This window comes from Mobula hypostoma, chromosome 10, assembly GCF_963921235.1.
Source record: "Mobula hypostoma chromosome 10, sMobHyp1.1, whole genome shotgun sequence".
NCBI lineage: Eukaryota > Metazoa > Chordata > Chondrichthyes > Myliobatiformes > Myliobatidae > Mobula > Mobula hypostoma.
This window is the reverse complement of record NC_086106.1, coordinates 48,370,539-48,389,369: the sequence shown is the minus strand read 5'-3', so window position 1 is coordinate 48,389,369 and position 18,831 is coordinate 48,370,539. Positions and strand designations below refer to the sequence as shown.

The following is an 18,831-nucleotide window of genomic DNA, read 5'->3' as shown; positions in this document are numbered from 1 at the left end:
GAGATGCTGTTCGATGGTTCTGAATGCTTGCTTGCCTTCTGCACCTACCCTGACGATTTCAGTCTTCCTCGGTGAGATCGGCAATAGATGGAGTCGATCATGGGCTCGCTCCCCATTTCCTGGCTTCCGGTCTTTTGTCGTAGCCTCGTGGAACACTCTTGGAGACAACAAAGCACCAGATCATCATTTAGATGAATTGAAGTTTTTTCTTGACTGTTGGGCTGTACAGCTCTTCAAGTATGGGAATAGCAGATTTTCACAGTCTTTGAACTGGAAGGTTATCTCCTCTTGTTCCAATTTTTCTTACAGGGGGAATTGTTTCATTTCATCCCACCAAAATGAAGCTAGAGACATAGAACTGTTTAGCACAGAAATGGGCTCTTTGGCCAACTCATCCATGTGACCAAGGTGTCTACCTGAGCAGGTCCCATCGCCCTGTATTTTTCCTCATATCCTCTAAATGTTTCCTATCCATCTACCTGTCCAAATGTCTTTGAACTGCAATTGTAAACACTTCCTCTGGCAGCTTGCTGCATACACCACCACCCTCTGTGTGAAAACATTGTCTCCAAATTTCCCTTTAAATCTTTCCCTCTCACCTTAAACTGGGTACCTTCAGACTCCCCTATTCTTGCAATGAGTATTTAATCATCTCAACGAGATTATTTAGATCAACCTGTAAAGTTCCACATATGAGGTATAAAAGTATCTGCCATTCAACTAAGATTTCTGTACTCATTATCAGAGTGGTAAATTAGGAGAACCTTCTTCCCGGCACCCTTTACATGCAGCTCCCTGAGCTAAATGCAGAACCCAGTATAAACACATAATTTCCCCCTTTCTTTTAGTTCTGCCCTTAAAATAGTCACCAAATAAGTTTGTGGTTTTCAGTATCTCTTCTGGGCTAATAAATCTCTCTGCTCCTCCACTGCTTCTTAACAATTCCAACATACTGTGAGTTATGTAGTTGAAGTCCAAACTGATTGTAAATTTCAGGTAGGCGGATAATGGATAGAACACTAGGATTAAGTTAGAAACATAGAAAACCTGCAGCACAATACAGGCCTTTTGGCCCACAATGCTGTGCTAGACATGTACTTACTTTACCTCAGGTTACCCATAGCCCTCTATTCTTCTCAGCTCCATGTACCTATCCAGGAGTCTCTTAAAATACCTTATTGTTTCTGCCTCTACCACCGCTGCTGGCAGCCCATTCCACGCTCTCATCACTCCATGCGTAAAACACTTTCCCCCTGACATCTCCTCTGTACCTACTTCCGAGCACCTTAAAACTGTGCCCTCTCGTGTCAGCCACTTTAGCCCTGGGAAAAAACCTCTGACTATCCACAGAATCAATGCCTCTTATCATCTTATACACCTCTATGAGGTCACCTCTCATCTGCCATTGCTCCAAGGAGAAAAGACCAAGTTCACTCAAGCTATGCTCCCCAATAAGGCATGCTCCCCAATCCAGGCAACATCCCTGTAAACAACAGGAATTCTGCAGATGCTGGAAATTCAAGCAACATACATCAAAGTTGCTGGTGAACGCAGCAGGCCAAGCAGCATCTATAGGAAGAGGTGCAGTCGACGTTTCAGGCCGAGACCCTTCGTCAGGACTAACTGAAGGAAGAGTGAGTAAGGGATTTGAAAGCTGGAGGGGGAGGGGGAGATGCAAAATGATAGGAGAAGACAGGAGGGGGAGATGCAAAATGATAGGAGAAGACAGGAGGGGGAGGGATGGAGCTGAGAGCTGGACAGGTGATAGGCAAAAGGAGATACGAGAGGATCATGGGACAGGAGGTCCGGGAAGAAAGACAAGCGGGGGAATAATATGTTGGACCCGGAGGCTGGTGGGGTGGTAGGTGAGGACCAGGGGAACCCTATTCCTAGTGGAGTGGTGGGAGGATGGAGTGAGAGCAGATGTACGTGAAATGGGGGAGATGCGTTTAAGAGCAGAGTTGATAGTGGAGGAAGGGAAGCCCCTTTCTTTAAAAAAGGAAGACATCTCCCTCGTCCTAGAATGAAAAGCCTCATCCTGAGAGCAGATGCGGCGGAGACGCTCTGGGCACCCGTATGGGTCCCAGCTATGCCTGCCTTTTTGTTGGGTTTGTGGAACAATCTATGTTCCGTGCCTATTCTGGTATCTGTCCCCCACTTTTCCTTCGCTACATCGACGACTGCATTGGTGCTGCTTCCTGCACGCATGCAGAACTCGTTGATTTTATTAACTTTGCCTCCAACTTTCACCCTGCCCTCAAGTTTACCTGGTCCATTTCCGACACCTCCCTCCCCTTTCTAGATCTTTCTGTCTCTGTCTCTGGAGACAGCTTATCCACTGATGTCTACTATAAGCCTACTGACTCTCACAGCTATCTGGACTATTCCTCTTCTCACCCTGTCTCTTGCAAAAACGCCATCCCCTTCTCGCAATTCCTCCGTCTCCACCGCATCTGCTCTCAGGATGAGGCTTTTCATTCTAGGACGAGGGAGATGTCTTCATTTTTTAAAGAAAGGGGCTTCCCTTCCTCCACTATCAACTCTGCTCTTAAACGCATCTCCTCCATTTCACGTACATCTGCTCTCACTCCATCCTCCCACCACCCCACTAGGAATAGGGTTCCCCTGGTCCTCACCTACCACCCCACCAGCCTCCGGGTCCAACATATTATTCTCCGTAACTTCCGCCACCTCCAACGGGATCCCACCACTAAGCACATCTTTCCCTCCCCCCCTCTCTCTGCATTCCGCAGGGATCGCTCCCTACACAACTCCCTTGTCCATTCGTCCCCCCCATCCCTCCCCACTGATCTCCCTCCTGGCACTTATCCGTGTAAGCGGAACAAGTGCTACACATGCCCTTACACTTCCTCCCTTACCACCATTCAGGGCCCCAAACAGTCCTTCCAGTTGAGGCATCACTTCACCTGTGAGTCGACTGGGGTGATATACTGCGTCCGGTGCTCCCGATGTGGCCTTTTATATATTGGTGAGACCCGACGCAGACTGGGAGACCGCTTTGCTGAACATCTACTCTCTGTCCGCCAGAGAAAGCAGGATCTCCCAGTGGCCACACATTTTAATTCCACATCCCATTCCCATTCTGACATGTCTATCCACGGCCTCCTCTACTGTAAAGATGAAGCCACACTCAGGTTGGAGGAACAACACCTTATATTCCGTCTGGGTAGCCTCCAACCTGATGGCATGAACATCGACTTCTCTAACTTCCGCTAAGGCCCCACCTCCCCCTCGTACCCCATCTGTTACTCATTTTTATGCACACATTCTTTCTCTCACTCTCCTTTTTCTCCCTCTGTCCCTCTGAATATACCTCTTGCCCATCCTCTGGGTCACCCCCCACCCCCTTGTCTTTCTTCCCGGACCTCCTGTCCCATGATCCTCTCGTATCCCCTTTTGCCTATCACCTGTCCAGCTCTCAGCTCCATCCCTCCCCCTCCTGTCTTCTCCTATCATTTTGCATCTCCCCCTCCCCCTCCAGCTTCCAAATCCCTTACTCACTCTTCCTTCAGTTAGTCCTGACGAAGGGTCTCGGCCTGAAACGTCGACTGCACCTCTTCCTATAGATGCTGCTTGGCCTGCTGCGTTCACCAGCAACTTTGATGTATGTTGTAACATCCCTGTAAATCTCCTCTGCACTCTCTCCATAGTATCCATACCCTTCCTGTAGTGAGGTGACCAGAACTGATCACAGTACTGAAGTGGGGTCTGACCAGGATCCTATATAGCTGCCACATTACCTCTCGGCTTTTGAACTCAATCCAGTGGTTGATGAAGGCCAATACACTGTATGCCTTCTTAACCACACAGTCCACGTATGCTCTTCTTCCTTGCTCTATCGATTACAAATAGATTAATGGTGGAACAGCGAGTAGAGCCAGCACCTCAGAACTCTGGCAGCCCGGGTTCAATCCTGATTTCCTGTATGAAATTTGTATCTTGTCCTTATGACCAAATTAGTATTTCCCAGGTGATCTGGTTTCCCCCCACAGTCCCCCAGAGAGACATGAGTTAGAAGGCAGATTTTTTTTCTTTAAATTGATCCTCATAGGTAGGTGAATGGTGGAATCTAAAGGGAACTGAGGGAAATGTGGGGAGAATAAAATAGGAGGGTTAGCATTGACTTGGAGGGCTGAATAGCCTGTTCCTGTACTGTGCTCTGTGATATAAGTCACCCTGTTTAAATGCAGTAGCTGAATCTAACCAACATTAATTGATATAAACCACATGGACACAGTTAATTGTGAACGTTAACATGAAAGGCCTGGATAGAGCAGATGTGGAAAGAATGTTGCCAATAGTAGGAAAGTCTATGAACAGAGGCCTTGCCCTCAGAATAGACGGATGTCTCTTTAGAACAAGGGTGAGGAGGAATTACTTTATCCAGAGGGTGGCGAATCCGTAGAATTTATTGCCACAGAAAGCTCTGGAGGCCAAGTAATTGGGTCTATTTAAAGTGCAGGTTGATAAGTAATTAATTAGTAAGGGTGTCAAAGCTTATGGAGAGAAGTCAGGAGTATGGGGTTGAGGGGGATAATAAATCAGTCATGATCAAATAGCAGACTTGATGGGCCAAATGGCCCAATTCTGCTCCTATGTCTTATGGTCCCATGGTCTTGAAATAGTCTACCAAAGTTTTGCCCACCCACTTCCTCCATCACTTGTCTGCTTCCATCTACATTTCTTGGCATGACACTTAGTGTAATAGGCAATCTAGAGATTTACGCCATTACTTTGATGTACGTACTTTGTGAAAAAGTGAGACCCCTTGACTGATCCCCAAGGGATACTACTGGCTGAAGATAGATGCCGAATTATCCCCACTTTCTAACCAATTCCTTACACATGCTAACATTTCATCTGATTCTATATACTTCCATGGAATTATAAATGTAAACCTTTGCTGTATTAAGAACACTGATTGGATGATGCAAGTTGCGGCTGAGGTGGTAAGAAAAGCATAAAACACAATCTAAATTGAGTATTTTGGTTCTGTAAATAGCAGCTGAGGAGCAGTGGTGCATATGGTGGTGTAAGAAGCTTGCAGTTGCAGGAAGGCACTGTGATGTAAAGATGTTCTTAGTCATTTATTTTTCTGGTTAATGCTTCTTTTTAGGTACCGAAAGTTACCTTACCATTAATAACTCTTTTAGGCCAATGATATCCATCCATTATCCTTTCAGTGTGTCTTTAGAAGTGCGTTCACAAAAATGTCCAAAACTGTGTCATAAGAAAAATACTCCATCCCAGTAATTAACTTAGTGAACCTTGGTTGCATGTATATCCTTCCTTTGGTAAACGATGTGTATTCCGCATGTGGACTCAGCAGGGTGCTATATAATTGTAGTAAAGCACCTTCTCCCCTTGTACTCAAACCCTCCAGCAGTGAAGATCAACATATCATTGGCTTCTTGATTACTTGTGTGTTAACTTTCAGCGGTTCATGTAGAAGAACACCCAGGTCCCTCTGAAATACAGGAACAAGGATATGATCTAGGTGGGTTAGAAGGGTGGGATCAAGGAATTAGAAATAGTAAAAAAAAACTGGAATTAGAGGAATTCTTGGGATAGAAATGTAATAAATTCTCAGGAGCTGATGATCTTTATCACAAGGTTTTGAGGAAGTTGTCTTCAGAGAAAGTGACCATCACCTTTCAAAATTCCATAGGTCCTATAAACGTTCTTGCAGTTTACAAGTTAACAAATGTAATGCCACAATTTAAGAAAGGTGGGAAAGAGAAAGCTAGGAAAATTTACAAGTTTATACAGACAAATACAAACAAATTTATCTGACATCAGTAATACAGAAAATGCTGAAACCTATTATCAAGGAAGTCATTACAGGATACTTGGAAAATAATTATATAGTTGGGGAAATTCAGGATTCATTTTTGGAAGGGAGATATTGCTTGACAAATCTATTGCAATTTTTGAGGTGTTAGTAAACAGGATAGGATGAACCAGTTGATGTATATAAATTTTAAGGAGGTCATTGATAAAGATGATACAAGTGATTATAGAGTACAAAACTTAGATAACACAGAATTGGGTGGGTTTTTTTGGTGTGCTTTGAGTATTTGTTCACATGCAGTAAACAGAGAGTAGATTATTCTTGGGTTAGGAGGGGCCGTGTTGCATGCATTGGAGGCACAAGGGACTGCAGGTGTGGATTCAGGAGCAACAAACAAACTGAGGAGGAACTCAGTGGGTCAAGGTGGGGAAGAAATTGTCAAACTGACAATTGATAATTCCTTCTCCACTACAGTCAGTGGTCACTTTACGAGGTACCTCCTGTACCTAATAAAGTGGCCACTGAGTGTGTGTATGTGGTCTTCTGCTGCTGTAGCTCATCCAGTCAAAATTCAATGTCTTGTGCATTCCGAGGTGCTCTTCTATTGCTCACGTGGTTATCTGAGTTACTGTCACCTTCCATAAAAGTTGCTGGTGAATGTAGCAGGCCAGGCAGCATCTTTAGGAAGAGGTACAGTCGACGTTTCGGGCCGAGACCCTTCGTCAGGACTAACTGAAAGAAGAGCTAGTAAGAGATTTGAAAGTGGGAGGGGGAGGGGGAGATCCAAAATGATAGGAGAAAACAGGAGGGGGAGGGATGGAGCCAAGAGCTGGACAGGTGATTGGCAAAAAGGATATGAGAGGATCACGGGACAGGAGGCCCAGGAAAAAAGAAAAGGGGAGGGGGGAAAAAAGCCCAGAGGATGGGCAAGGGATATAGTGAGAGGGACAGAGGGTGAAAAAGGAGAGAGAGAAAAAGAATGTGTGTATATATGGATGGCACAAAGTTCAGTGTCATTGTGTCATAGAGTCATAGATTCAGGATTGGCTGTGAGGACAATGGGGAGATGCAGAAAACATATGAATGGACACAGATATGATGGATGGAATATAGTATGGAAAACTATGACATCTTCTTGACTAATGGAAAAAATGGAAGGGCAGGATATCATTTCTAAATAGGGAGATTTTGAAAGGTCTTGGTATTCTGAGAGATCTGCCAATTCTTGTATGTAATCATTGAAAGTTACTCTTCAGGTGAAACAAGCAGTCAACAAGACAAATGGTATATTGACCTTCATTGCTAGAGGTCTGAGTACACCAGCTGAGATGTCTTGTTCTAATTGTAAAGGGTCCTGGTAAGACAACATCTTACACCTTGAGTTTACTGTATACCTGGCCTCTCTATCAAAGGATAGATATGCTGCAGTGAAGACTCATAAACTTGATTATGAGAAGAAGTCATGCAGATTCTACCTACGCTCTCCAGAGTTCAGAACAATGAGTGATGACCTCATTGAAACAACCATCATTCTTAGGGGACTTGACAGGACAGATCCAGGGATGGTATTTCTCTCATCTGAAACTGGATGTTATGGAATTGGCCATGTAAAAGAGAGCTGAGAAGAATTTTGTACCCTCACAGGTAGTGAATCATTAGAATTCTGTACCTAATAGGACTATGGAGTCTTAAGTATCAAAGGATTCAAGAAATAGAGAGAGAGCATAGGAAAGAATAGAGGTTGAAAACATCATCAGGATCCTATAAAAGGTGAGTTATCAGACTTTGGCCAAGTGTAGGGTAGTCTAAAGATAAAGCACATAGGTTTAATTTAAAGTTCAAAGTTCAAAGTAAATTTATTATTGAAGTACATACATAATAAGTAAATTTATTATTGAAGTACAGTATACAACCATGAGATTGATTTTCTTGCAGGCATACTCAGTAAATCTATAATAGAATAATAACCATAACAGAAGCAATGAAAGACCCCACCAACCTGGGTGTTCAACCAGCGTACAAAAGATGAAGAAACTGTGCAAATACAAAAAGAAAGAAATAATAATAGTAAATAAATATTGAGAACATATTGAGTAGTGGCAGATGGAGTTCAACCCAGAGAAGTGTGAGGTGGTACACTTTGGAAAGACAAACTCCAAGGCAGAGTACAAAGTAAATGGCAGGATATTTGGTAGTGTGGAGGAGCAGAGGGATCTGGGGGTACATGTCCACAGATCCCTGAAAGTTGCCTCACAGGTAGATAGGGTAGTTCAGAAAGTTTATGGAGTGTTAGCTTTCATAAGTCGAGGGATAGAGTTTAAGAGTCGCAAGGTAATGATGCAGCTCCATGAAACTCTGGTTAGGCCACACTTGGAGCACTGTGTCCAGTTCTGGTCACCTCACTATAGGAAGGATGTAGAAGCATTGGAAAGGGTACAGAGGAGATTTACCAGGATGCTGCCTGGTTTAGAGAATATGGATTATAATCAGAGATTAAGGGAGCTAGGGCTTTACTCTCTGGAGAGAAGGTGAATGAGAGGAGACATGATAGAGGTGTACAAGATAATAAGAGGAATAGATAGAGTGGATAGCCAGCACCTCTTCCCCAGGGCACCACTGCTCAATACAAGAGGACATGGCTTTAAGGTAAGGGGTGGGAAGTTCAAGGGGGATATTAGAGGAAGGTTTTTTACTCAGAGAGTGGTTGGTGCGTGGAATGCACTGCCTGAGTCAGTGGTGGAGGCAGATATACTAGTGAAATTTAAGAGACTACTAGACAGGTATATAGAGGAATTTAAGGTAGGGGTTATATGGGAGGCAGGGTTTAAGGGTTGGCACAACATTGTGGGCTGAAGGGCCTGTAATGTGTTGTACTTTCTATGTTCTATGTTCTGTGTTCTTAACATGACATGAAGAGTGCTTGAACATGAGTCAATAAGTTGTGGGAACATTTCAATGATGGGACAAAGGAAGCTGAGTGAAACTATCTCCAAGAATCTGATAGTTGAGGGGTAATAATTGTTCTTGAACCTGCTGGTGTGAGTCCTGAGGCTCCTGTACCTTCTTGCTGATGACAGCAGTGAGAACAGAGCATGGCTTGGGTGGTAGGGTCCCTGATGATGGATGCTGTGTTCCTGCAACAACGTTTTGTGTAGATGTGCTCAATCAATATTTTTTCACTATATATCTAAAGAAGTTTGTCAACATTTTAGATGTCATACTGCATCTTCACAAACGCCTGAGGAGATAAAGGCAGTGCTGTGCTTTCTTCATAATTGCACATGTGCTGGGCACACAACATGTTTTCCAAAGTAATAACACTGAAGAATTTAAAGTTGCCGACCTACACCTCTGATTCTCCGATGAGGACTGGCTCATCAACCGCTGGTTTCCTCCTCTTGAAATCAATAATCTGCTCCTTAGTCTTGTTGACATTGAGTAAGAGGAAATTTTAATGGCACCAGTCTGTGCTGATGGAGATGGTGGAGGAAATGTTGTTTTCAATCCGAAATGACTTGGGTGTGGAAGTGAGGAAATTGAGGATCCAATTGCCAAGAGCGTATTGAGGTCAAGGGCATAGAGTCATAGAGTCGTAGATAGCTACAGCACAGAAACAAGCCCTTTGGCCCATCTTATAAACTGCCAACTTCCTTAGACAAATCTGGAACGTTGCCCTCCATACCCCTCGTATTGATGCACCTATCCAAATTTCTCTTAAACGTTGAATTTGAAATCACATCCACAGCATCTTGTTTCACGCTCTGAGTGAAGAAATTTCCCCCCAAGTTCCCCTTAAACATTGCACCTCTCAAATTTACCCATGACCTGTAGATGCAGTGTCACCAAAGCTTTGTGTAAAAAGCCTGCTTGCATTTGCCCTATCTATACCCCTCATAATTTTGTATAACTCTATTGAATCCCCATCAACCTTTATGTTTTAGGGAATAAAGTTCTAAGCCATTCAATCTTTCCTTATAACTCAGGCCATCCAGACACGGCAACGTCCTTGGACATTTTCTCTATACTCCTTCAACCTTATTTACATCTTTCCTGTAGGTAGGTGACCAGAACTGCACACAATACTGCAAACTAGGCCTCACCAATGTCTTATACAATTTCAATAATAACATCCCAACTCCTGAATTCATTACTTTGATTTATTAAGGCTGATGCACCAAGAGCTTTCTTTACAATCCTATCTACCTGTGATGCCTCTTTCAGTTAAATATGGAGCTGAATTCCCAGATTCTTTCGTTCTACCGCACTCCTCAGTGTCCTACCGCTCACTGTGTAAGACCTACCCTGGATAGTCCTTCCAAAGCGCAACACCTCACACTTGTCCGTATTAAATTCCACCTGCCATTTTTCAGCCTATTTTTCCAGCCGGCCCAGGTTCCACTGCAAGGTTTCATAGTCTTCCTCTCTGTGTCCACTATTCTCCCAGTCTTGGTATCATCCACATATTTGCTGATCCCGTTAACCACGTTACATCCAGATTGTTGATATAGATGAGAAATAACAATGGACCCAGCACTGATCCCTGAGGCACTCCATTAGTCACAGGCCTTCAGTCAGACAGACAACAGTCTACCACCACCCTCTGACTTTTTCCACAAAGCCAATGTCGAATCCAATTTACCACCTCACCTTGAATGCTGAATGTCTGGTGTGGGACCTTGTCAAATGCTTTGCTAAAGTTCATGTAGACAACATCCACTGCCTTGCCTTCATCTACTTTCCTGGCAACTTCCTCAAAAAACTCTCTAAGATTGTTTAGACATGACCTAGCCTGCACAAAGCCATGCTGACTATTCCTAATCAAGACCTGTCTATCTAAATACTCATATATATGGTCCCTTCAAATAACTTTCCTACTACTGATGTCAGGCTCACTGGCCTATAACCTCCTGTTTTTCTCTTTGAGCCTTTTTAACCAGTGGACCAACATTACATATGCTCCAATCTTCTGGGACCTTGCCTGTCAACAAGGATGATTTAAATATCTCTGCTAGGGTCCTGGCAACTTCTGAACTTTGCCTCCTGCAGGGTCAAAGGGAACACCTTGTCAGGCCTCCCAGATGCCGGGATCAGAGACGTCGCAGCATTTTAGATGGGGATGGAGAGCAGCCAGACGTCTTGGTACACATACATAGGATGGAAAAGCAAGGAGGTCCTGAAGACAAAATTTAGAGAGCTAGGCAGAACACCAAGAGGCAGAATCTCCATGGTAGTAATTTATGGATTGCTACCTGTGTCACGTGCCAGTGAGGGCAGAAACAGGACAATTTGGCAAATAAATGCATGACTGAGAATGCAGGGCTTCACGTCTTTGGATCATTGGAATCTCTTCTGTGGGGAGGTATGACCTATACAAAAGGGATGGGTTACTCCTGGATCTGAGGGGAACCAATTCTTGTGGGCAGGTTTGTTAGAGCTGTCTGGGGGATGGGAACTGGAGTGAAAGGACTCAGGATAGATCGGATAGTTGCACAGTTACAGGTTGTCAGGTCTGGTATTGTGGCCATCACTGAATCATGGCTGAAGGATGGTTGTAGTTGGGAGTTGAATGTCCAAAGTTACACATCTTTTCAGGGAGATAGGAAGGTAGGCAGAGGGGGTGGTGTGGCTCTGCAGGTAAAGAATGGCATCAAATCAGTAGAAAATTGTGACATAGGATTGAAAGATGTTGAATTTTTGTGGGTTGAGTTAAGAAACTGCAAAGGCAGAAAGGACCCTGATGGTTTCAGTTTCTGGGAAAAATGAGGAAGATGCAGGATAGATGTATTCTAAAAACAAAGAAATACTCAAATGGCAAAATAGTACAACGGGCTGACAAGGGAAGTCAAAGTTAATATAAAAGCAAAAGAGAAGGCATACAACAAAGGAAAAATTTAGTGGGAAGATTGAGGATTGGGAAGCTTTTAAAAACCTACAAAAAGCAACTAAAAGACTCATTAGGAGGGAAAAGATGGAATATTAAAACAAGCTAGCAAACGATATCAAGGTGGATAGAAAAAGAGTTTGCAAGTAAAGAAAAAATAAATGATAGTGGATATAGGATCAGACTTCACTGTGGAAGACACTAGCAGTGTGCCAGATGTTGAAGAGTGTGAGGGAAGAGAAATGCGTGCAGTTACTATTACAAGGGAGAAGGTGCTCAAAAAGCTGAAAGACCGAAGGGTATATAAATCACCTGGACCAGATGAACTGCACCCTAGGATTCTGAAAGAGGTAGCAGTAGAGATTGTGGAGGCATTAGTAATGATCTTTCAAACATCATTGGACTCTGACATGGTGCCAGAGGACTGGAAAATTTAAGAAAAGAGGAAGGCAGCAGAAAAACAATTATAGACCAATTAGCCTGACCTCAGTGGTTGGGAAGATGTTGGAGTCAATTGTTAAGGATGAGGTTATGGATATTTGGTGACACAGGACAAGATAGGACAAAGTCAGAATGGTTTTCTTAAGGGAAAATCTTGCCTGATGAGCCTACTGGAATTCTCTGAGTAGATTACACGTAGGATAGATAAAGGGGGTGTAGTGGATGTTGTATATTTGGATTTTCAGAAGGTTTTTGACAAGAGTCACACATGAGGCTGTTTACCAACCATGGCCCATGGCATTACAGGAAAGTTACTGGCATGGTTAGAGCATTGGCTGATTGGTAGGAGGCAGCAAGTGGGAATAAAAGGATCCTTTTCTGGTTGACTGCCAGTGACTAGTAGTGTTCTGCAGTAGTTGGTGTTGGGACCGCTTTTCTTTTTATGCTGTATATCAATGATTTAGATAATGAAATAGATAGCTTTGTTGCCAAGTTTGCAGATGATACAAAGACTGGTGGAGGGGCAGGTAGAGTTGAGGAAACAGGAAGGCTGCAGAAGCACTTAGACAGCTTAGAAGAATGGGTAAGAAAGTGGCAAATGAAATACAATGTTGGAAAATACATGGTCGTGCACTTTGGTAGCAGAAATAAATGCACAGACTATTTTCTAAATGGGGAGAAAATCCAGAAATCTGAGCTGCAAGGGGACTTGGGAGTCCCTGTGCAGAACACCCTGAAGGTTAACTTGCAGGTAGAGTCAGTGGTGAGGACGGCAAATGCAACGTTAGCATTCATTTCAAGAGGTCTGGAATATAGGAGCAATGAAATGATGCTGAGGCTTTATAAGACACTGGTGAGGTCTCACCTTGAGTATTGTGAACAGTTTTGGGCTCCTTATATGAGAAAAGTTGTGCTGGCATTGGAAAGGGTTCAGAGGATGTTCATAGGATGATTCCAGGAAATGAAAGGGTTAACACATAAGGAACGTTTGATGGCTCTGGTCTGTACTCACTGGAAGTTAGAAGGATGAGGGGTATCTCATTGAAGCCTTTCAAATGTTAGAAGGCCTAGACAGAGAAGAAGTGGAAAGGATGTTTCCCATGGTGGGGTAGTCCAGGACAAGCAGGCACAGCCCAGGATATAGGAGTGAGAATTTAAAACAGAGAAGCAGAGAAATTTCTTTAGCCAGAGCGCCGTGAATCTGTGGAATTTGTTACTACAGGCAGCTGTGGAGAGCAGGTCATTGGGTATATTTAAAGTGAAGATTGATCAGTTCTTGATTGGCCCTAGCATTAAAGGTAATGGGGAGAAAGCTGAGGATTGGGGCTGAAGATGGGAAAAAAGGATCAGCCATGATTGAATAGTGGAGCTGATTTGAGGGGCTGAATGGCCTAATTCTGCTCCTATGTCTTACGGTCTGATTATTTGCCCCTCCCCCCCATTTGCCTTAAAACAGCAAACATCTCCTCCTCTGTAGTCTGTATAGGGTCCCTGACCTTGCCGGAGACTCGCCTCATATCTATAGACTCTGTGTTCGCCTCCCGAATAAGTACCGATGTAAAAGTCCATTTAAGATCTCCCATATCTCTTTAGGCTTTATGCATAGATTACCATTCTGATCTTCCGGAGGACCAGTTTTGTGTCTTGCAATCTGTTAGTTCTTAACATATCTGTAGAAACCCTTAGGATCTTCCTTCATCTTGTCTGCTATAGGAACTTCATGCCATCTTTTAGCCCTCCTGATTTCTTTCTTAAGCGTTCTCTTGCATTTCTTATACTCCTCAAGTAACTCATTTGTTCCTACCTGCCTGTACCTGCTTTACACCTCTTTTTTCTTAACCAGGGTCTCAATATTTCTTGAAAACCAAGGTTCCCTAATCCTATTATCCTTGCCTTTTATTGTGATTGGCACATACAAGCTTTGCATTCTGAAAATTTCACTTTAGAAGCCTTCCCACTTACCAAGTACACCTCTGGCAGAAAATAGCTTTTCCCAATCCACGCTTGCCAGATCATTTCTAATATCATCAAAACTAGCCTTTCTCCAATTTAGGATCTCAACCCGAGGACCAGACCTATCCTCTTCCATAATTAGTTTGAAACTAATGGCATTATAATCACTAGATGAAAAGCGTTCCCCTACACAGAGTTCTGACACCTGCCCTGACTCATTCCCAAATAGGAGATCGAGTATTGCACGGTCTCTCATTGTGACTTCTATATACCAGTTTAGGAAACTTTCCTGAACACATTTGACAAACACTGTCCCATCTAGCCCTTTGCAAGTCTCAGTCAATATGTGGAAAATTAATATCACCTATCACAACCTTATGTTTCTTGCAACAGTCTGCAATCTCTCTACAAATTTGTTCCTCTAAATCTTGTGATCTGTTGAGTGGTCTATAATATAGCCCATTAACCTGGCCATAGCCTTCTTATTCCTCAGTTCCACCCATAAAACCTCATTCTTGAAGCTTATTGATTAGTGTTGAAGGGATGATGTTGAAAGGACTAGATAGGATGGATATGGAGAGGATATTTCACATGGTGGTGGTGTCTGTAACTAGAGGGTACAGCCTCAAAACTGAGGGGCAACATTTTAGAACAGAGGTGGGGAGGATTTTTTTTAGCCAGAGGGTAGTGAATCTGTGGAATGCTCTGTCACAGACTGTGGTGGAGGCCAAGTCCATGGGTATATTTAAGGTAGAAGTAGATAGCTTCCTGATCAGTCAGGGCATCAAAGGATATGGCGAGAAGGCAGATGTATGGGGTTGTGTGGGATCCGTGATCAGTCATGATGGAATGGTGGAGCAGACTTGATGGGCTGAATGGCTTAATTCTGCTCCTATGTCTTATGGTCTTATGGTATTGATTGCTGAACTGTAGTCGAGAAACAGCATCCTGATGTGTGCATTTTTGCTGGCTAGATGTTCCAGGGTTGAGTGAAGAGCCAGTGAGATGGCATCTGCTATGGAGCTGTTACTCTGGAGAAGACTATTAATAATTCAGATGGTAAGACTTACCTGAGGGGTACCTTGTCCAGGCAGAGGGCTGGGTGTACATGGAATGAGCTACTAAAAAATGTGGCTGCACTTACAATGTTTATAAGGCATCTGAACAGGTTTGTAGATAATGTTAAGAGCCAAATGCAGGCAAATGAAATTAGTTCAAGATGTTGCCTTGGCTGGCATGGAATAGTTTGGCTGAAGAGCCTGTTTTCATGCTGCAGAACTCCATGAGCCTCTGACTCTCTCAAAGTGGCACTGATGTACAAGAGTGGTGGAACGGCACAGAAGTCTCATTGGCTTTCTCCAGCTTTTACTTCTCAGGTTATAGTGATGTTTTAGGGAAAAACATAGTTGCGTGAGGGGGAGGGGTCAGCTTTTTAAGGGAAATATAAGTGCACTTGAGTTGAGATCTCGAGGGGGTTAACTAGTAGACAGGCATTCTGATTGCACATGGAGTTTAGATGAATACTACAGGTTACCATTGAAACAGAGAAAGGAACATCTCCAGATAGGCAGGTATAATGATGGGCTGTGGTTTCAAGATCAGTGATTGCTTCCAACTTCAGCATGTGAATGGGAAGATACAATTAAGATCGAGATTACACTCTCAAGGTTTATAACACTTTAAGTATCATTACTCATAAGATGAAGAATCAAAGGTGCAAAAACAGATTATTAACCAACTGTAAAGATAATGCTTATTGAATAAAAGTGTCTGTATGTCAATTTCAAAGTAGATTGTATGATAAAGGTAGCTGTAATGACTGTTAGAGTTATGTGCCAACTTGAAAAGGAGAATTTTGGGAGTTAAATTGTTGTGGTCGTGTTATCGCGAAAGAAAATTGCATAAAACCAGTTAGCATTAACGAATATTGGAAATGTCTAAATAATTTACAGAGGCTTGTCAATTGACCATTAGGGATCAGTAGGTCATGGTCCTGCCAGTCCAACTAACACTTGTAATGTCAACAGCAGCACAACAATGGGTTTTAAATTTCATTGGCAAAGGCTAATCACTGCTTTGACTCAACAACATGCCCAAAATTCTGTAGGCACTCTGCGGGTCAGGAGGAAAATGAGGAGTTACTGTTTTAGGCCAAGTACCTTCATCAAGCCCATTGAGTTCTTTCAGTATTTTATACGTGTTGACCTAGACTTCTAGCATCAGCAGTATATCTTGTGTCTGCCTTGACTTAGTCTGCTACAAGTGTATTCATATTAAAGTGTGAATCTAAATGCCTCTTAAACAACAAGATCAGGAACTAAAATAGCACAAATCTGCAAGCTGCTGTTGTATGAATACAAACAGACTTGGCTACCAGCAGAGCATAACACAAGGTACTAGGGTTTGACAGGGGAGTGAAATTTCTTCACCATTAATACACTGAGAGTGGACGTAGGCTTAATCCCATTTCTGAGTGCTTAGATTTTAATTTATATCCCTTCTCTCCCCACAGATGAAATGGTCTGTTGAAATGGAAGCTCATGGTAGATCATTCGTTCTGAACTGACCAGATACAGGAGGAGGGAGGAGAAGATGGTGGCGCGACGCAGCACGCGTGGCTGTTCCGAATGATATCGTATGTGTAACTAGGGGCCATGCACAATCCTGATTTGATGGAGACAGCCGTGAGAAGCACGGAGGAACACCTGGAGAAACTTCTGAAATGCCCCCTTCGCTGCTGCTGCTACTGTGCGATCGAGAATCTCCGGAGGGGAAGGCCCCAAATCCTCAGCTTTGCCTATTGTCTGTTACCGGGGCCGGGGTCGAAGCGCTCGGCAGAGATGGTGCTCGGTGCTCGGTGTCAGAGGGCTGGTCAGAGGCTCGGAGTTTTCGGACGAACTCGGAGTCGGACTGTGGTCGGATGCTTCCAGGATGCTGCATCGGCAAGTTTGCGGCGCTGGAGGTTCACCGCCTGCATGAGATGATGGGACTTTCGAGAGACTTTGAGACTTTTTACCGTGCCCATGGTCTGTTCTTTATCAAATTACGGTATTGCTTTGCACTGTTGTAACTATATGTTATAATTATGTGGTTTTTGTCCGTTTTTCAGTTGGTTTGTCATGTGTTTCTGTGATATCATTCTGGAGAAACATTGTATCATTATTAAATGACAATAAAAGAGGACTGCGTGTCCTCATAATCTAATCTAATCTAATATTTAATTGGAGTTGGAACAGGATCTGCCCACAGGAAAATAATGATTGAATATTACCAAAGTATCATGGAAGAGGGTTGATCAAGAGTAGCTGTGTCAGTGACAGATTATTGATGGATGCATTTGCAAAAGGCTTGTGCTTCACCAACACTTTTAATTATCAGCTGCCACCAACAAAATGAGACACAGAATCATTTAAAGTAGAAGCAGCCAGGGCCAATTGACCCTGGGAGCCCTCTCTGTCACTCAGTAGAACCAGGGCTGATCATCCTGGTCCTGCTGAAAGCCTATATCCTTTCACTTCAAACTGCTTCTGGAATGGACTGAGTGGTTTGCCTCAACTGCTCTCTGTGGAAGAGAATTACATACGTGCATCACTCTGTGGAAGATTTTCTCCTCATTTCATTAGTAAGAGGCCTATTCTGTATTTTGAGGCTGTGACTCCTGATTTTGGACTTCTCCACCATCAGGAACCTGTGCTCACCTCTCTTTCATTTTTCTAAACTAAGGAGTGTAAGCCCAGTCCCTTAGGTAATTCTGTCCCGCTAGGAAATAGTCCATTGAAGCCCTGTTGCGCTCCCTCCTCAGATAAGGAGATCAGACCTGCACTCAGGCCTCAAGGCCTGGCCTGCCTTCCCCTTTGTGGCATCAACATGGCCGAGACATTAGAGTCATAACTTAGTCATTAGTTTATAACCATTAGAGTGTATTTGACATGCATTTACCCATCTACTCATCTAAACATAAATCACTGTATAGGCTCGGTGTCCTCACAGATTACTGCTCCACCTAGCTTTGTGCTGCCCTTAAAGCTGAAGGTATTAATGACATTACCTCATCTAAGGTTTTGGCACTAATCCTACAGTAACATTTATGATGACTTGGGCCACGTTGCACTACAATGGATCTTTTGTTTTGTTCTAATTATGTCTTTCTTTTAGAATTTTGTACAATATGTGTTTATGTTTTTCTTGTGACTTTTAACATCTAATGCTATGTGTCTGTGATGTTGCTGCAATTAAGCACCTCACTGGCTTTTGCATAAATGTATTTGTGCATATGACAATAAACTCGACTTCGAACTTAATTAGTTAAAGACAGCCACTTGGAAAGGGACCTGCTTATTTATACTATTTGATCGTGTCTGCCAACTAGTTCTCCATTTTCTACAATTACCTTCAAACCTATGTGCTTTAATTGTGCACACTAATCTCTGATACCAGACTGTGTTGAAAGCTGTCCAATCATACCATAGCCACTGGTTCTCTCTCCTATCTATTCCACCAGTTACACCTTCAAAAAATTCTAGTAAATGTATTTACCTAACATATTTAGAAGTACAACATTGTAACAGGTCCTTCTGGCCCAAAGAGAAAAGGAAGGTAATCAAGCCTTATACAACACTAAGAAAAATGAGATAGAGACACAGGTATTCAAAATGTGATTAAATCAAGTCAATAATAAGTAACCAGGCCCAAGAGTTCTTTCACATGGATTCTTAACCAACAACTCCAACCTAATTTTCAATTT

General features: G+C 43.1%; 1 long non-coding RNA gene across 2 annotated transcripts in view; it reads left to right on the top strand.

Annotated features, from left to right (window-relative positions):
- Positions 1-18,371, top strand: part of LOC134353297 (uncharacterized) — a 60,590-nt gene extending 42,219 nt beyond the window's left edge. For both annotated transcript variants that reach the window (XR_010019573.1, XR_010019574.1), the window contains one exon: positions 16,600-18,371. This is a non-coding gene — a long non-coding RNA (uncharacterized LOC134353297). The remainder of the gene's footprint in view (positions 1-16,599) is intronic.
- The last annotated feature ends 460 nt before the right edge of the window (positions 18,372-18,831 follow it).